We start from the raw sequence: 20,339 nt of genomic DNA on the forward strand, positions 1-20,339 counted from the left end.
CACATAACCAAGCCTTAATATCTACCTCTGTCTCAGTTTATCCCAGCTTAGTAGAATTTCCTTAGAAGGTCGAGATGTTTTTTTCCAATGATTGAATGTTATTTCCTTTAGTTCAAATGATAGCTCTCAATCTTTGCAAATTCCAACATTGGTGCTCTTGAATACAAACTTATTGCGCCACTTCCAAATATTTCAACAAGTAACTGTAAGCATCATACTCCAAGGCTAGTCATCGAGAGACTTGTTGTGCATGGCATATAAATTAAAACACCTCTAGTTAGTGACATTAACAAAAAATAATTCATTAAAATCTACTTTATGAAGTTGAATTCAAACATCATCAGATACGAATTGTAACACCACTAACTCGTCTCCATCATCGAATTAGGGTTATAGAGTATTGTAATACAATACAAAACATTTAAATCCAAATAGAAACGATTATACAATTTGTCTTATAACATTCAATAAATCATATAAATAAACTTAGAAATACATTTATTGACCTTAAATTGAGCCTACGAGCCCTAAAAATAAGTTGAAAATAATCAGGATCATTTTGAAACAAAACAGAAAAAAATATGGAAAATTTGAAAATCTTTAAAAACAAGGGTCACATGACTGTGTGACAGAGCCTAGATCATGTGGCTCAGAACATGGCCGTGTGGCTACTCCACATGCCCGAGTGGCTATTTCACATGTCTGTGTACTCAGACCGTGTAACTCTTTGTGCTCGTGTGGACCAACTTGCACTAAAACCAAATAAGGCACACAGCCATGTGACACACATGGTCGTGTGACAACCCGTGTGTACCTTAAAAAGTTTACAAAATAAAGCGCATTTTCATCCAAAACTTTTATATCAACCCAAATCAAAGCCAACCAATTCCATATCTTAAAAACACATTTAGCAAGCCTAAAATATTCCAAAACATTCATCCTAAGTGTCTAACCAATGTGCCCTCATTGACACCACAATTCAAATACCTAAACAATCTAAAATTAAAGCTATGTTATCATATCACAAGCATATATCACTTGGTTGCACTTAAGCTCATAAACTACCTTACATTCAAGTCAAAACTTACCATTACTCTACTCATCCATTCACATTCAAGTGTAACATAACATAAACATCTATATAAGTTTTATACTAAGTGACTAAATAGTATAACAATACCATAGCCACACAATGTCTAAAACATGATCATAGCTATTACAAAACATAAACAACATTTCATCAATTTAACCATTACCACAAATATGGCATAATTAAAACTTATACCATTTCACCTATTACATGACATATAAGCCAAAAGTAAACATCCAAAAACAACCAAAAGATATTCGAATAGTGTGAATCTTTATGTCGATCTGATCGTCCGTCTCCATAAAAATATATATCTAAAAGAAATAAGAGAAAAGACACAAGTAAGCTTAATTAAGCTTAATAAGTTCAACAGCTAAAAAAATAAACTTATTAAATAAGCATATCAATTACAGAATACAGGAAATAAACCAACATCATGTCAACCATAATGAAGTCCCAACTGATCTTTGTACTTAATGCAAATGATATAATCCATTTGATTATATTATACCATTGAATATGTAACACATCTTACCCGTATTTGACGCCGGAACAGGATACGAGGCATTACCTGACTTACATCACAAGAAAATATATAAATTGATAAAATCATTTGTATTTAATCATAATGTCTCTAGTACAAGCCTACGAGGCCCAAAACATACTTTAGAAATGGCCCGGGACTAAACCAAGAACTCAGGGAATTTTTACAAAAAACATTTTTGCTATGTTCAAGAGTCACACGCCCGTGTGGTTTGGGACATGCCCATGTGGGTAGGTCGTGTGGTCACACACGCCTGTGTCCCTAACATGTATAACTCTCACACTTGCAAGTCGTGAACAAATTGAGATCACACAGCCAAGTCAGACGTCCATGTTCTGGGCCATGTGGTTAATTTAATTTTCATAAAATAGGTGCAAACTTCACACGTCTGGGACACACGCCAGTGCCTGAGGATGTGTCCTTCACACTGCTGAGACATGCCCATGTCTCTACCCGTGTGCTCAATTCTAAGCATTCTGTTTCTCAAAATCAAGGTATAGGGGATGCACGGCCAAAACACATGCCCATGGGGTAAGCCGTGTGTCACACACAACCTAGACACACGCTTGTGTGTTTACATGTATGGACAAAATAAAGGCTATTTACCAAGCCATTTGTCACCTTCATTTACACCTACACATGCACAAGTTCAAGGCATAATTCATAGCACACTTGGACAACCAATACATCCACAAACAAGGCCAATTCATGTCATTTCATTATCCACACTCAACATATTTACAACATCATGTTTTACCAAACCAGATCACACTAAACTCACATGCTACAAGTTTCAACGTGGCTACCAATAACATGCATAATTTTACTTAGTTTTCCTAGCATACTAATGAGCCAATCTTAACCATTCAACAACAAAACCCATTAAGCCACATTCAACCATTTATCAAGCATTTATAAACCACATCCCTCAAGAGATAGTTGCACATGCTTGCATATATATATATATAATCTTACAACCAATTCAACCAAATGAGCCAAGGTACACGGCCAAATACCACATCAAGCCTTTGACAATTACAAACCAATACATTTGGCCAAATTCACAATGACAAATATAACAAAATGACCAAGTCCCTATACGTGTCATATTATCAAAATGTTTAAAATCATCGGTACCCAAAATAACATTGTAACAGCCCAATTTTGGGTCTAGTCAGAACAGTGGTTTCGGGACCACAAATTCGATATAGAAAAATGTGTTTTTCTTATATTTTTATGGTCTAAATTTTTATGGAATTATGTTTTAAAAATTTCGTTCGAAAATTTTGACGTTTGGACACTCAATTTAGTCAAAAGGACTAAATTGTAAAAAGTGCAAAAGTTGAGTTCGACATGTTAGACGTGTCCAATTGTTATGAAATTTTAAATTGGATGTCCTTATATGGTAATTAGACCATTGGTTAAGTTGGTGGACAAAAATGGACATTGTTAGGCATGTTTCCAAAGTTTTTCATTAAGGGCATTTTGGTTATTTAGTTATTAAAATGAATTAAAAACAAAATTAAAAGCCAATTTTTGTCCATCTTCAACCCCTTGGCTGAATTTCACATGAGGAAGACATAGCTAGGGTTTTTCAAACTTCCAAGCTCGATTGTAAGTCTATTTTATCTCCGTTTTTAATGTTCTTTACATTTTTGAGATTCGCGTAGCTCGGTTTACCTATTTCTACTAATATTTTGAGCTAGGGTTTATATTTAAAATTTTACCCATGGATGACATGCATGTATTTTGATGTTTTATGGAAGAATATGAATGTTTGGAGTGTGATAAACAACTTTTACTAAGTGATTTTTGTTGAAATTGCATAAAAGGACTAGTTTGTAAAAAAGTGTAAAATGTGTGTAAGTGTGTTATTTAATGCAAATTGTGGACTGCTATAGTTATGAAAATGGTTGGGCTAAGCCTAAAATACATGGAAATTGAATAAAAATTATTTCCCGAACTTTAGGGGCAAAATGTAAAATCATAATTTTGTAAAACTTTAGGGGCAAAATTATAAATTTTTCCATAGGATGTTTTTGGGTTAATTTGAATAATGTGAGTATTTTAATAAGCCAAATGGTTTATTATAGACCAAGAAAGACGTGGAATCGACCTTAATCGGGGAAAGGAAAAGATTGTGGACTAAATTGTAAAATTTCTATATTTTGCACCTAGGTAAGTTTGTATGTAAATAATATTTCGATTATTTTTATGTTATTATCTTTTGTTACTATATGAGATGTGACTGCCCATAGAATGATTAATTGATGTAAACTACGAATTGGGATTGACTAAGAAAGAGTTAGTAAAATGTTGAAAAGTGAAGAATTTCCCGATTGAACCTTCGGAATAGAAAAGATACGAACGATCTGTTATGAGAACACATGTGTAGTACTATGTGTAGGCTACTATGTGTTTAAGATAGTTTTAGGTTATGTGTGTAGTACTAAGTGCAGGCTACTACGTGTACCAGATTGTTAGGTCGCATGTGTAGTACTAAGTGCGGGCTACTATGCGTACCCGATAGTTTCAATCATGTGTGTAGTACTAAGTGTAGGCTACTACATGTATCAGATGGTTAGGTCACGTGTGTAGTACTAAGTGCAGGCTACTATGTGTACCAGATTGATAGGTCGCATATGTAGTACTAAGTGCAGGCTACTACGTGTATCAGATGGATAAGTCACGTGTGTAGTACTAAATGTAGGCTACTACGTGTACCAGATTGATAGGTTGCATGTGTAGTACTAAGTGTAGGCTACTATACGTACCAGAGAGCTTCGGTTACAAGGGTGGTATATGCACAGGCCATCGGGTATCTGTTATTATTCTAATGAGTTCAACGGGAAATTTACTAAGTGAAAATACATATGTACATGACTATGTGATGAATAAGTGTACGTATATCGATGTGAAAAGTTGTAAGCAATGTGCTCGATAGTTTAGTGAATCTTTTGGTAAGATAGAATGGAGTAAGTGAAATTATGTAAAAATGAAATGTAACAGTCCGATTTAGAGCCTAGTCGGAAAGTGGTCTCGGGACCACAAATCTGAAGTTGGGAAAATTTTTTTATCATAATTATGAGATTATAGCATGATTATATTAGTGTTTGAAAAAATTGACGAGTTAATCTTAACGATTGTGAGCCCAATTGCGAAAAAGGACTAAATCGCATAAAGTGCAAAAGTAATAATTTGATAGCTAAAGGTGTTATTTTATTAAAGAACCAAAATTTGGGGTCTTTAGTGGGAAAATAGGCCCTTAATTGATGGCATAGCCGGCCATGAGACATAGAGGAGACAAATTTTAAAAGTAGGTAGAAAATTGGTAGCTATTTTGACCAAAAAGAAACAAAATAGAAAAAGGTTGTCAATTTCTTTTCTTCTCATCTCTTTCCACCGAAAGTTTCAGCCATGAAAGGGGTTTGAAAGCGTAAATTTTGCAGCAACTTATTCCTCTCATAAGTAAGTGATTTTAATGAGTTTTCTTCAAGATTTTCACATTTTTGAGACCCTTGAAGCATGAGCTTTCAAATGAGGGTGATATCTTGCAAATGGTCAAGAGTTTAGGATTTTTCCATGGATGTAATTGTGATAGATGTTGTGTTTTTACGGAGGAATATGATTCCTAGTGTGTTATAGGCAACTTTTGAAAAAGATGTTAGCTTGAAAACACCTAAAGGAACCATTTTGCATAAGTTGCAAAATAGGTAATAAGTGTATGAAATAGTGAGAATTTGGGGTTGCTATAAGAGTAAAAAGAGTTTAGTTAGGCTTGAAATACGAAGAAATTCAATAAAAATCGATTTTTAAATATAGGGGTAAAATGGTCATTTTGCCAAGGCCTAGGGGCAAAATGGTCATTTTACGAAAGATGTGAAATTATGAATGCCTAATTGTAACGAATGCCTAATTGTAACTAATGACTAAATGAGCACATTTTTGCTATTATAGATCAAGATTTACCAAAATCGAGCCTAAACCGGGGGAAAGCCAAACAATCCGATTAAGCCGTCTAATCAAGTACTTTTTATAAACCGAGATAAGTTGTATGTAAATAATACAACTATATTGTTAAATGCATGTATTCGATTGTTATTGATTTTGATATAGCATAAATTTTTAGATTTTGAACTGAGTATGCATATTTATGATTGAGAAAGTAGAAAGATCCAGTGAGAACCCCAGGAAACAAACTGGATGTTCATGCCATAACATTGGTTTATGTGAGAGCCAGTGTAAGACCATGTTTGGGACCTAGCATCGACATTGAGACAAGGGCTAGTGTAAGACGTGTCTGGGACATGTATCAGCCACATTATGATAGCCAGTGCAAGACCATGTCTGGGATATGGCATCGGCGTAGAAATGAGTGCCAGTGTAAGACGTGTCTGGGACATGCATCAGCCTCAATGATGGTAGCCAGTGTAAGATGTGTCTGGGACATACATCAGTTAAGCTTCGTGCTAGTGTAAGACATGTTTGGGACATGCATCAGCACTTATACACGAGAGCTAGTGTAAGACCATGTCTGGGGCGTGTGTCATAGCCGTGTTTATAACTTAGTATTATCCACGGGTAGGCCACACGGGCGTGCATCATGGCCGTGCCTTAAAGTTAGTGTTGCACACGGGCTAAGGGCATTGGCGTGTCTCGAGTCACACAGGCGTGTGGAACCCTAAGACATGAACTTTTCCAAGTTTTTCTTAAGTTCTCAGTTTCAACTTAAATCATCTCGACTGTATGTTTTGGGTCTCATAAGTCCTATTAAGGGACAGATTGAGTATGAAATGAAAATTTTTAAATTGATCAAAATTTTATGGCCCAGTTTTACATACGTATGCTTGAGTTAAGTCTTGTGACACCTCGAACCCTATCCCGACGTCAGATACGGGCGAGGGGTGTTACATTTAGTGGTATCAGAGCATGGTTTAGTCAGTTTTAGGACTAACCTAGTTAAAGTACGAGTCTAGCCATACATACCATAAATATATATTGATAGTGTGACGATTCCTGACAACTATAAATTGTGTTTTTACATAGTAATGGATCCTGATAGAACCACAGCGGATGACATGAAAAGTAATGCACCGGCTCCCGCAGAAGGGACCGCACCGGTAGAGAGTGAGCCTGTAAGTATGGGCCAAGGCGGAGGGGCTAGAGAAGCCTACCTCCGAATGTTGGATGCTTGGTATACGGAGTTCGTTCGTATAAACCCGAACACTCCACCTCCCCCACCTCCTCCGATTCCTCAGCATGCCCCTGTGGCTCCACAAGTTGCAGACATGTTCAGGAGAGAAAAACCTCCAACAGACAAGATCCAGAAGTAAGGGCCTTAGGAATTTTGGGCTAGTGTAGATGATAACCCAGAGAGAGCGGAGTTTTGGCTAGAAAATACCATGAGGGTATTCGATGAGCTATCATGCACACCTGATGAGTACGTGAAGTGTGCCGTGTCACTCCTACGAGACTCGGCTTATCAGTGGTGGAACACTCTCATGTCTGTTGTACCGAGAGAGAGGATCACTTGGGAATTCTTCCAATAAGAGTTTCGAAAAAAGTATATTAACCAGAGGTTCTTGGATCATAAAAGGAGGGAATTTCTAGAGTTGAAGCAAGGTAGTAAGACTGTGACGGAGTATGAGCATGAGTTTGTGAAGATCAACAAATATGCGCGAGAATGCGTATCCACTGAAGCTACTATGTGTAAGAGGTTTGAGGATGGCCTCAATAAAGACATTTGAGTGTGTGTGGGCATCCTAGATTTAAGAGAATTTGTGGTGCTCATTTTAGAGAGCATGTAAAGCAGAAGAGCTGGTGAATGAGAGGAAGAAGGCAGCCATTGAGTCATGAGATTTAAAGAGAAGACAGATGGGGAAGACACATCAGTTCTCCTCCAAGAGGTCGAAAGAATTTATTACTCGATCGAACTCTTCGGTGGGATATTCCAGGAGGAACAAGAATCATCAAAATATGACGTCTAAAGCCCAGACTACTTCGGTCGCTAGTGTTGGTAGTACTCGGCCAGATAGGCAAGAGTGTCCGCAATATGGGAGATGCTACTTAGGTGAATGTCGAGTAAATGAGAAGGGCTGTTTCAAGTGTGGATCACTAGACCACTTTATTAGCGATTGCCCTGAGATGGAAGAGAGAGAGAGGAAGCAAGAAATGAAGGCAAGCAGTGCTCCGTTGAGGGGGAGACCACAAAAGAATCTAGGTAGTGGAGCTAACAATAGAGGCATGACTAGAAATGTGGTGGCGAGGTTCGAGTGCAGAGCGCCAGCGAGGACTTATGCTATTCGCGCCCATAAGGAGGCAGAGTCTCTCGACGTGATTACGGGTACTTTTTCTATTCATGATATTTATGTTGTTGCTTTGATTGATTCGGGGTCTGTCCACTCCTATATTTGTATGGAACTGATTCCTCGAACGAGCATGATAGTGGAGTCTACTGAATTTGTAATAAGAGTGTCCAATCCCTTGGGTAGATATGTTCTAGTTGACCAAGTATGTAGGAGTTGTCCTTTGACAATTAGAGGTCATTGTTTCCTGGCAAATTTAATGTTATTGTTGTTCAATGAGTTTGACATAATCCTCGAGATGCATTGGTTGACTTCTCATAGTGTTGTAGTGGACTGTGGGTGTAACGCCCCCACGCCCAAAACCGTCACCGGAGTCGAGCTTGAGGGGTTACCGAACATAATTTATCAAATTAAGAACTTCAAATCATTTGTTTCTACATTCACAGCTTTCTAACTACCCTCATCACAGTTACAAGAAAACTCATATCTCGAGTTACAAAACTCAAAATAAAGATACATAAATTTTCCCTAAATCTAGACTCATATATATATTTACTAATTTTTTTCTAGAATTTTTGGTTGGGCCAATTAGTACAGTTTATTAGTTAAAGTCTCCCCTGTTTCAGGGTTCGACTGCTCTGACATCTGTGTATTACGAATAAGATATCTCTCTATACAGAATTTCAATGACTACGAGGTTTATTTTTCTTAAAACTAGACTCAATAAGGAATCTGTAAATATAAATAAAAACTTCTAATTATTTTTTTAAAATTTATTATTAATTTTTAAAGTCAGAATAGGGGATCCAGAAATCACTCTAGACCTCTTTCACAAAAGTTTAAATATCTCATAAAATATAATTTATATTCCTGTTTTGTTCAATCCACATGAAAATAGACTCATTAAGCTTAAATTTAATAACTTATTCATTATTTAGTTCCATTTATACTATTTTTAGTGATTTTTTAAATTCATGTCATTGCTGCAGCAATATTCTGTTTTAAGGCAAGTTTCATATTTCCATGAATTTTTATGAACTAGATAACCTATTAAACTTCCATAATATCAAACATGATCTAAATTAGCCATCACCATGACTTATCAATATCAAACATTTTCTCAACCAAACATGGCCATATCATAAAATTATTTACACAAAATAAATATATTGCTATACATGCCATACTTAAGTTTTACAAGCCATTTACCCAGATGAAAGTCCTTTGGATAGTGTGATCGAACCTTCGACCCGTCCTGATTCCCGAGCTTGCTTGTTCAAAACTACAGTAAATAAAGAGGAGGGAGTAAGCATAAATGCTTAGTAAGTTCATATGTAAATAACAAGTAACATAACAATACAAATATACCAAACAACTTTAGCATGGTATCACCAAAACATATATCACATTTCTAAACATCATTCATCATCTTACCACCTTATCATTTTTGTATCTATTTTCAACCCAAGGGTTAAGAACATACCTGTCCAAAGTGTCCATTTCACAACACTTACCAAAACGTCACTTGCATCTTAAGTGTTCTTCCATTTCACTAGAAATTTCACCCGTTGAACACATCGGAATACAACTCGGATACACGGATAATTTGCACATAAGTGCCTTATATGTAATCAAGCTACCATGTAACCCGCCCCTAAGTGAACTCGGACTCAACTCAACGAGCTCAGGCGTTCGTATCCATAAGTGAACTCGGACTCAACTCAACGAGTTCGGATGCCTAGTTACATCTCACGAACTCGGACTCAACTCAACGAGTTCAGACATTCGCATCCATAGGTGAACTCAGACTCAACTCAACGAGTTCGGATGCTCAACCATCCTAGTGACATGTCACTTGTATCCTAATCTATTCCTAAGGTTCAAACGGGCTTTTTCCCTCGATCTCACATTTTCCATCTTCCATGGAATATCGGAACCGACTCGGTAGCAATTCATATTTATCAAGTAGTAAACATAATTTGCATATTACTCAACATTAACCACAAAGCATAATATTTCACGATTAAAAATCAGCATATCATATAATTAACATTAATAACTTAAAAATAACATTTATGCTACATTATTTACACATGAACTTACCTTGGTACCAAAATATAAAGATTTTGCAATTTAGTCCACAATCTTTTCTTTTCCTCGATCACGACTTGAATCTCGTTTTTCTTGATCTATAATACCAAATTAATCTTATTTAATACATACATTCATCAAAACAGCATTTAATACGAACTTTGGAAAAATTACACTTTTGCCCCTAAACTTTTGCATAATTACACTTTTTCCCCTAGGCTCGGGAATTAAAATTTATTCCTTATTCTTATGTTTTATAACGTGTTGATCACTTTTCCCTTCTATGGCAACATCAAATTCTCTCTCTAACATATACTTGTGACTATTAGGTATTTTTGCCGATTAAGCCCTTTTACTCGTTTTCACTCAAAACCGAGTAGCACAAGTTGTCTAACATAATTTAAAATCTCATATTCTATATAATTTAAAACTTCATATTCTATCATAAAACATAAAAATACAAAAATTTCACCTGTGGGTATTTTTCCAAATATAAACCCTAGGTTGAATTATTGCTAACATAAGCTTAATCGAGCTACTGGGATTCGAAAAACGTAAAGAACATTAAAAACGGGGCTTGGAATCACTTACTATAGAGCTTGGAAGCTTGAAACAAACCCTAGCTATGGAGAACCCTTGAAATTTCGGCCTAATGAAGAAGATGGACAAAAATTGGCTTTTAATTTTGTTTTTAATTCATTTTAATAACTAAATGACCAAAATACCCTTACTACTGAACTTTCCAAAAATTCCTTCCATGTCCTAATTTTGTCCATGAACTTAAAATTGGTCAAATTTCTATTTAAGACCTCCTCATTAATATTCCAAAACAATTTCATACTAAAAACTTCTAGAATGCAAGTTTTGCAACTTATTTGATTTAGTCCCTACTTTCAATTTAAGCACTTTAGGCATAGAATTTCATCACGAAATTTTCACACAATCATGCAATCATATCATAATCATCAAAATAATTGTAAAATAATTATTTCTATCTCGGATTTGTGGTCACGAAACCACTATTCTGATTAAGCTCTAATTCAGGATATTACAACTCTCCCCCCCTTTTAAGGATTTTCGTCCTCGAAAATCTTACCGGTAAACAGGTGTGGATATTGGTTTCTCATAGTTTCTTCAGGTTCCCATGTAGTCTCTTCTACCCTATGCTTTTTCCACAACACTTTCACAAGTGCAACACTTTTATTTCTTAGTTGTTTGACTTCTCGAGCTAAAATCTTAATCGGTTCTTCTTCATAAGTCATATTCGGTCGCAGTTCAATTTCTGTCGGTGAAATTATATGTGAAGGATCCGAACGATACCGGCGTAACATAGATACGTGAAACACATCATGAATCTTCTCTAATTTGGGTGGTAACGCTAGCCGATATGCTACCAGTCCAACTTTTTCAATTATTTCATACGGTCCAATAAAACGCGGACTTAACTTGCCCTTTCGTCCAAATCTAAGGACTTTCTTCCATGGAGACACTTTCAAAAATACCTTATCACCAACTTGAAACTCCATTTCTTTTCGTTTCAAATCCGCATAAGATTCCTGTCTATCTGAAGCAGCTTTCAAACAATCTCGAATCACTTTCACCTTTTCTTCGGTTTCTTTTATTAAATCAATTCCATAAATCTGATTTTCCTTGAGTTCAGTCCAATACAATGGCGTCTGACATTTACGACCATATAATGCTTCATAAGGTGCCATCTTCAAACTTGTCTGATAACTATTATTATAAGCAAATTCTACCAATGGTAAGTACCTTTCCCAACTATCTTGAAATTCCAATACACAACATCTGAGCAAGTCTTCAAGAATCTGAATTACTCTCTCTGATTGTCCATCAGTTTGTGGATGAAAGGCAGTGCTGAAATTTAACTTTGTACCTAATGCTTCTTGCAACTTTTTCCAAAACCGTGAGGTAAACCTCGGATCTCTATCCGAACTGATTGACAAAGGTATCCCATGAAGTCTAACAATCTCTCGGATATACAATTCAGCTAACTTATTAAGAGAATAATCTGTACGTACCGGAATAAAATGAGCCAATTTAGTCAGTCTGTCAACTATTGCCCAGATGGCATTTTTCTTCCCTGGAGTTAACGGCAACCCTGATATAAAATCCATAGTAATCCGATCCCATTTCCATTCAGGAACCATAATAGGCTGGAGTAATCCCGAAGGTACTTGGTGTTCAGCTTTCACTTGTTGACAAACTAAGCACTTTGATACAAACTCGGAAATATCTCTTTTCATTCCACTCCACCAGTACATTTTCTTCAGGTCATTATACATCTTCGTACTGCCCGGATGAACCGCTAAACAACTATTATGTGCTTCATGCAAAATTTTTTTGAATCAACTCATCATTTTTCGGTACACAAATCCAATTTTTAAACATCAAACAACCATCAGAACCGATTCTGAAATTTGATCCCGTATCAGCTTCACACTGTTTTCTTTTTTGGCTAGCAAATCTTGATCATTTTTTTGAGCTTCAGAAATCTCTTGTAAAAACATCGGTCTTGCTCTTAACTCTGCTAGAATCGAACCATCATCTGAAATTTTCAACTGAGCGTTCATAACTCTCAAAGCAAACAACAACTTTCTGCTTAAAGCATCGGCAACCACATTCGCTTTTCCCGGATGATAATCAATAACAAGCTTGTAATCTTTCAATAACTCTAACCATCTTCGCTGTCTCAAATTCAAGTCTTTTTGTGAAATCAAGTATTTAAGACTTTTGTGATCGGTATATACTCGGCACTTTTCACCATACAAATAATGTCGCCAAATCTTCAAAGCAAACACCACTGCAGCCAATTCCAAATTGTGAGTAGGATAATTCCTCTCATGAGGTTTTAACTACCTCGAAGCATAAGCCACCACTTTTCCTTCTTGCATGAGGACACACCCCAAACCATTTAGAGAAGCATCACTATACACCACAAATTCTTTACCTGATTCGGGTTGTATCAACACTGGTGCTTCAGTTAATAACTTTTTCAATTCTTCGAAACTCTGTTGACATTCTTCCGTCCATTCAAATTTAACATCCTTTCGGAGTAGTCTAGTCATAGGAGCAGCAATTATAGAAAATCCATTTACAAACCGCCGATAATACCCAGCTAGCCCCAAGAAACTCCTAACTTCAGTTACATTTTTCGGCAGTTTCCAATCAACAATGGCTGAAATTTTACTAGGATCAACCCGTATACCATCACCTGAAACAATATGACCCAAAAATCCAACTTCCCGGAGCCAAAATTCACTTTTACTAAACTTAGCATACAGCTGCTTATCTCTCAAAGTTTGCAAAACTATCTTCAAATGCTCAGCATGCTCTGTCTCATCTTTTGAATAAATTAAAATATCATCTATAAACACCACAACAAATCTGTCCAAGTATGGCCGAAATATGCGATTCATTAAGTCCATAAACACAGCAGGAGCATTTGTCAACCCGAATGGCATAACTAAAAATTAATAATAACCTACCTTGTTCTAAAAGCAGTTTTAGGCACATCTGACTCTTTTACTCGCTGCTGATAATACCCAGATCTCAAGTCAATCTTTGAAAACCATGTCGCTCATTTTAGCTGATCAAACAAATCATCAATTCTCGGCAACAGATACTTGTTTTTGATTGTCACCTTGTTTAACTGCCGATAATCAACACATAATCTCATAGAACCATCCTTCTTTTTCTCAAATAACACGGGAGCACCCCAAGGTGAAAAACTCGATCTCACAAAGCCTTTATCAGTCAACTCTTGCAACTGCGACTTTAATTCTTTCAACTTTGTTGGTGCCATTCTATATGGAGCAATCGAGATCAGAGCTGTTCCCGGTATTAAATCAATACCAAATTCTACTTCCCTGACTGGAGGCAAACCCGGCAATTCTTCTGAAAATACGTCTGCAAATTCACACACAACCGACACTGATTCAACTTTCTTTTCAACTTCTTTTGTATTAATTACATACGCCAAATAATATTCATAACTCTTTCTCAAATATCTCTGAGCCAACATCGAAGAAATCATACTAGATAATGCCTCTGATTTGTCTGGCTCAACCCGCAGAATTTCACAACTTTCACACTTTAATTCTATAACCTTTTCTTTGCAATTTATTATAGCATCATGCAATGTCAACCAATCCATACCCAAAATAAAATCAAATTCATCAAACGGTAACAACATCAAGTCGGCCGGAAAGTAATGACCCCGAATCATTAAAGGGCATTTCTTGCATACTTTATCAACTATCATGCATTTGCCTAACGGGTTCGACACTCTAATCATAAATTCTGTGTTCTCAACAGGTATATTCATACTAGACACCAGTTTCATGCATACATATGAATGAGTCTAGCAATAACATCGGGATCAATCAAAGCAATAACTGGGATCAATCAAAGCAATAACATTAGTATCATAAAGAGAAAATGTACCGGTAATCACATCGGGTGAGGAAGCATCTTCACGCGCTTTAATAGCATAAGTTCTAGCTGGAGCTCTTCCTTCAGATCTAACTGTTGCATCTCTGGCTACATTCTTACTGCTTGTTTCACTTCCAGCTTTTCTCGGATACCTTCCCCTCGAGTCTACACCACTAGATTTTACATTCTGAAAATTTTCTTTCTCAGCTCTCTCTGGGCAGTCTCTAATAAAATGATCCGGAGAACCACATCGAAAACATTCATTTCCTCTGCACGGACCAAAATGATTTCTACCACACCGCTGGCACTCGGGTTTAACAAATCTCGTATTTCCCACACTAGCCGCAGAAGTAGTCTGAGATTTAGGACCCACATTTCGCTTCTTAAAATTTCCATATGATTGCCCAGCTGAAACTCGGGAACGAGGATTCATATTTCTTGACTTTCCGGTTTGCTGTGAGGGTGCATTACTCATTGGTCTTTTCTTCTAATTTCGTGTTTCAGATTCTACCTTTTTCTTTTCCTTCAGTAATTCTTCAGCCTTGCAAGCTCGATCGACAAGTACCACCATTTCTTTTAGTTCAAGGATCCCAACAAATACCTTAATGTCTTCGTTAAGCCCGTCTTCAAATCGTCGGCACATCTTGGCTTCTGTAGGAACATATTCCCTGGCATACTTACTTAATCGAACAAACTCTCTTTCATATTCTGAGACTGTCATATTACCTTGCTTCAGCTCAAGAAACTCTTTACATTTCTGATCAATAAATCTTTCACTAATATATTTCTTCCAAAACTCTTCTTGAAAGAATTCCCAGGTTAGCCTCTCTTTCGGTACCACCGAAATCAAAGTCTTCCACCAATTATAGGCTGAATCTCTCAACAAAGATGTAGCACATTTCAAACATTCTTCAGGTGTACAAGATAATTCATCAAATAACCGGATAGAATTTTCAAGCCAGAACTCTGCTTTCTCTGCATCATCATCAATATTTGCTCTAAATTCTTCAGCCCCTTGTTTACGAATTCTGTCAATGGGGGTTTTGTGAAATTTTATCATATCCACTCCCTGAGGCATCGGAGGCATAGGTTAAGGAATTGGGGGAGGTGGGGGAGGTCGTACATTTGGGTTCGTACGAACGAACTCAGTGTACCATGCACTCATCATTTGGAGAAAGGCTTCCCGATCCCTTTCTCCTCCTCCCTGACCAACAGTAGGAGGTGGGTTTTCAGTCGGCGCTGCCCCTTCAGCCAGAGCTGGCGCATTACTCTCTACTTCATCTGCCACAGCTGGATCGGGATCCATTTACTATATAAAAGTTCATTTAAAAAGGTCAGAAGTCGTCACACTATCACAATTCATACATATGGCATGTATAGCAAAAATCTGTACATACAACACGTAGTCCGAGAACCGACTAAACCTGCTCTGATACCACTAAATGTAACACCCCCACGCCTGAAACCGTCGCCGGAGTCGAGCTTGAGGGGTTACCGAACATAATTTATCAAATTAAGAACTTCAAATCATTTGTTTCTACATTCACAGCTTTCTAACTACCCGCGTCACAGTTACAAGAAAAATCATATCTCAAGTTACGAAACTTGAAATCAAGATCCGTAAATTTTCCCTAAATCTAGACTCATATATCTATTTACTAATTTTTTCTAGAATTTTTGTTTGGGCCAATTAGTACAGTTTATTAGTTAAAGTCTCCCCTATTTCAGGGTTCGACTACTCTAACATCTATGTATTACGAATGAGATACTCTCTATACAGAATTTCAATGACTACAAGGTTTGTTTTTCTTAAAACTAGACTCAATAAGGAATCTGTACATATAAAGAACAACTTCTAATTATTTTTTTAAAATTTATTATGAATTTTTAAAGTCAGAACAGGGGATCCAGAAATCACTCTGGCCCTGTTTCACAAAAGTTTAAATATCTCATAAAATATAATTTATATGCCTATTTTGTTCAATCCACATGAAAATAGACTCATTAAGATTAAATTTCATAACTTATTCATTATTTAGTTCCATTTATACTATTTTTAGTGATTTTTCAAATTCATGTCATTATTGCAGCAATATTCTGTTTTAAGGCAAGTTTCATATTTCCATGAATTTTTATGAACTAGATAACCTATTAAACGTCCATAATATCAAACATGATCTAAATTCGCCATCACCATGACTTATCAATATCAAACATTTTCTCAACCAAACATGGCCATATCATAAAATTATTTACACAAAATAAATATATTGCTATACATGCCATACTTAAGTTTTACAAGCCATTTACCCAGGTGAAAGTCCTTTGGATAGTGTGATCGAACCTTCGACCCGTCCCGATTCCCAAGCTGGCTTGTTCAAAACTACAGTAAATAAAGAGGAGGGAGTAAGCATAAATGCTTAGTAAGTTCATATGTAAATAACAAGTAACATAACAATACAAATATACCAAACAACTTTAGCATGGTATCACCAAAACATATATCACATTTCTAAACATCATTCATCATCTTACCACCTTATCGTTGTTGTATCTATTTTCAACCCGAGGGTTAAGAACATACCTGTCCAAAGTGTCTATTTCACAACACTTACCAAAACGTCACTTGCATCTTAAGTGTTCTTCCATTTCACTAGAAATTTCACCCGTTGAACACATCGGAATACAACTCGGATACACGGATAATTTGCACATAAGTGCCTCATATGTAATCAAGCTACCATGTAACCCGCCCCTAAGTGAACTCGGACTCAACTCAACAAGCTCGGGTGTTCGCATCCATAAGTGAACTCGGACTCAACTCAACAAGTTTGGATGCCTAGTTACATCTCACGAACTCGGACTCAACTCAACGAGTTCGAACATTCGCATCCATAGGTGAACTCGGACTCAACTCAACGAGTTCGGATGCTCAACCATCCTAGTGACATGTCACTTGTATCCTAATCTATCCCTAAGGTTCAAACGGGCTTTTTCCCTCGATCTCACATTTGCCGTCTTCCATGGAATATCGGAACCGATACTCGGTAGCAATTCATATTTATCAAGTAGTAAACATAATTTGCATATTACTCAACATTAACCACAAAGCATAATATTTCACGATTAAAAATCAGCATATCATATAATTAACATTAATAACTTAAAAATAACATTTATGCTACATTATTTACACATGAACTTACCTTGGTACCAAAATATAAAGATTTTGCAATTTAGTCCACAATCTTTTCTTTTCCTCGATCACGACTTGAATCTCGTTTTCCTTGATCTATAATACCAAATTAATCTTATTTAATACATACATTCATCAAAACAGCATTTAATACGAACTTTGGAAAAATTACACTTTGCCCCTAAACTTTTGCATAATTACACTTTTGCCCCTAGGCTCGGGAATTAAACTTTATTCCTTATTCTTATGTTTTATAACATGCGGATCACTTTTCCCTTCTATGGCAACATCAAATTCTCTCTCTAACATATACTTGTGACTATTAGGTATTTTTGCCGATTAAGCCCTTTTACTCGTTTTCACTCAAAACCGAGTAGCACAAGTTGTCTAACATAATTTAAAACCTCATATTCTATCATAAAACATCAAAATACACAAATTTCACCTATGGGTATTTTTCCAAATATAAACCCTAGGTTGAATTATTGCTAACATAAGCTTAATCGAGCTACCAGGATTCCAAAAACGTAAAGAACATTAAAAACGGGGCTTGGAATCACTTACTATGGAGCTTGGAAGCTTGAAACAAACCCTAGCTATGGAGAACCCTTGAAATTTCGGCCTAATGAAGAAGATGGACAAAAATTGGCTTTTAATTTTGTTTTTAATTCATTTTAATAACTAAATGACCAAAATACCCTTACTACTAAATTTTCCAAAAATTCCTTCCATGTCCTAATTTTGTCCATGAACTTAAAATTGGTCAAATTTCTATTTAAGACCTCCTCATTAATATTCCAAAACAATTTCATACTAAAAACTTCTAGAATGCAAGTTTTGCAACTTATTCGATTTAGTCCCTACTTTCAATTTAAGCACTTTAGGCATAGAATTTCATCACGAAATTTTCACACAATCATGCAATCATATCATAATCATCAAAATAATTTTAAAATAATTATTTCTATCTCGGATTTGTGGTCACGAAACTACTATTCTGATTAAGCCCTAATTCAGGATATTACAGTGGGAAGAAAATTATTGAGTTAAAGTGTGAAGATGGGAATATTCTTTGGGTTGGACCAGGTGACTTGGATAAATCGCCTGTGATAATATTGTCTCTGAACACTGAAAAATATTTGAGAAAAAGGTATGAGGCTTATCTAGCTTTTGTGCTTAATACTCAAGTGTCCAAGTCGAAGATTGAGTTAGTACCAGTGGTTTGTGAGTTTATAGATGTTTTTCTGAAAGAGTTTCCCAGATTACCTCCAGAAAGAGAAGTTGAGTTTGGTATCGAGTTAGTTCCTGGCACAACGCCAATCTCGATTGCACCGTATAGAATGGCCCCTATTGAGTTGAAAGAGTTGAAAGTGCAGTTGCAACAGTTAACAGATAAGGGTTTTGCTAGACCGAGTTATTCACTATAGGATGCTCCGGTACTTTTTGTTAAAAAGAAAGACAGGTCGATGAGGTTATGTATCGACTATAGACAACTTAACAAAGTAACAGTGAAGAACAAGTATCCCTTGCCGATGATTGATGATCTCTTCGATCAACTGAGAGGAGCCATTGTATTTTCTAAAATAGATTTGAGATCTGGTTACTACCAGCTAAGAGTCAAGGAACAAGATGCACCGAAGACTGCTTTTCGGACAAGATATGGGTATTACAAGTTTCTTGTTATGCCTTTTGGATTGAAAAATGCCCCAACGGTATTTATGGACTTGATGAACCACATCTTCTAACCGTATTTGGATAGGTTCATCGTCATTTTTTATTGATGACATCTTGGTTTATCCGCGTAACGAGAGTGGGCACACGGAGCATTTGAGAACTGTGTTGCAGACTTTGAGGGATAAGCAACTCTATGCCAAGTTTAGTAAGAGCGAGTTTTGGCTCAACGAAGTCGAATTTCTAGGGTACATTGTGTCGGGTGACGGAATCAGAGTTGACCCAAATAAAGTCTCAGCTATTGTAGAATGGAAACTACCGAGGAATGTAACAGAGATTTGTAGTTTTCTGGGGCTAGCGGGATACTATAGATGATTTGTAAACGGATTCTCTCTACTAGCTACACCGATAACAAGGCTTTTATAGAAAGATGTCAAATTTGAATGGATAGTAGAATACCAACAGAGTTTCGAGAAATTAAAGGCTTTGTTGACCGAAGCCCCAATTTTAGTGCAACCGGAGTCGGGCAAAGAATTTGTAGTTTTTAGTGACACCTCCCTAAATAGTTTAGGATGTGTGCTCATGTAAGAAGGAAAGGTTATAGCCTATGCCTCGAGGTAGTTAAAACCTCGCGAGAGAAATTATCTGACCCATGATTTAGAGTTAGCAGCTGTGGTATTCGCACTGAAGATTTGGCGACACCATTTTGTATGGTGAGAGATGCCAAGAATTTATCGATCAAAAGAGTCTAAAGTATCTGATGACTTAGAAAGAGTTGAATTTGAGGCAACGACGATGGTTAAAGCTAATAAAAGATTATGAGTTAATTATCGACTATCATCCGGGAAAGGCAAACGTAGTTGCCGATGCTTTGAGTAGGAAGTCATTATTTGCCTTGAGAGCCTTGAATGCTCAGTTGACTATATCTAGTGATGGATCAGTCCTAGCGGAGTTGAGGGCCAGACTGAATTTTCTTCATGAAATCTGTGA

This window comes from Gossypium hirsutum, chromosome A03 (genome assembly GCF_007990345.1).
Source record: "Gossypium hirsutum isolate 1008001.06 chromosome A03, Gossypium_hirsutum_v2.1, whole genome shotgun sequence".
Taxonomy (NCBI): domain Eukaryota; kingdom Viridiplantae; phylum Streptophyta; class Magnoliopsida; order Malvales; family Malvaceae; genus Gossypium; species Gossypium hirsutum.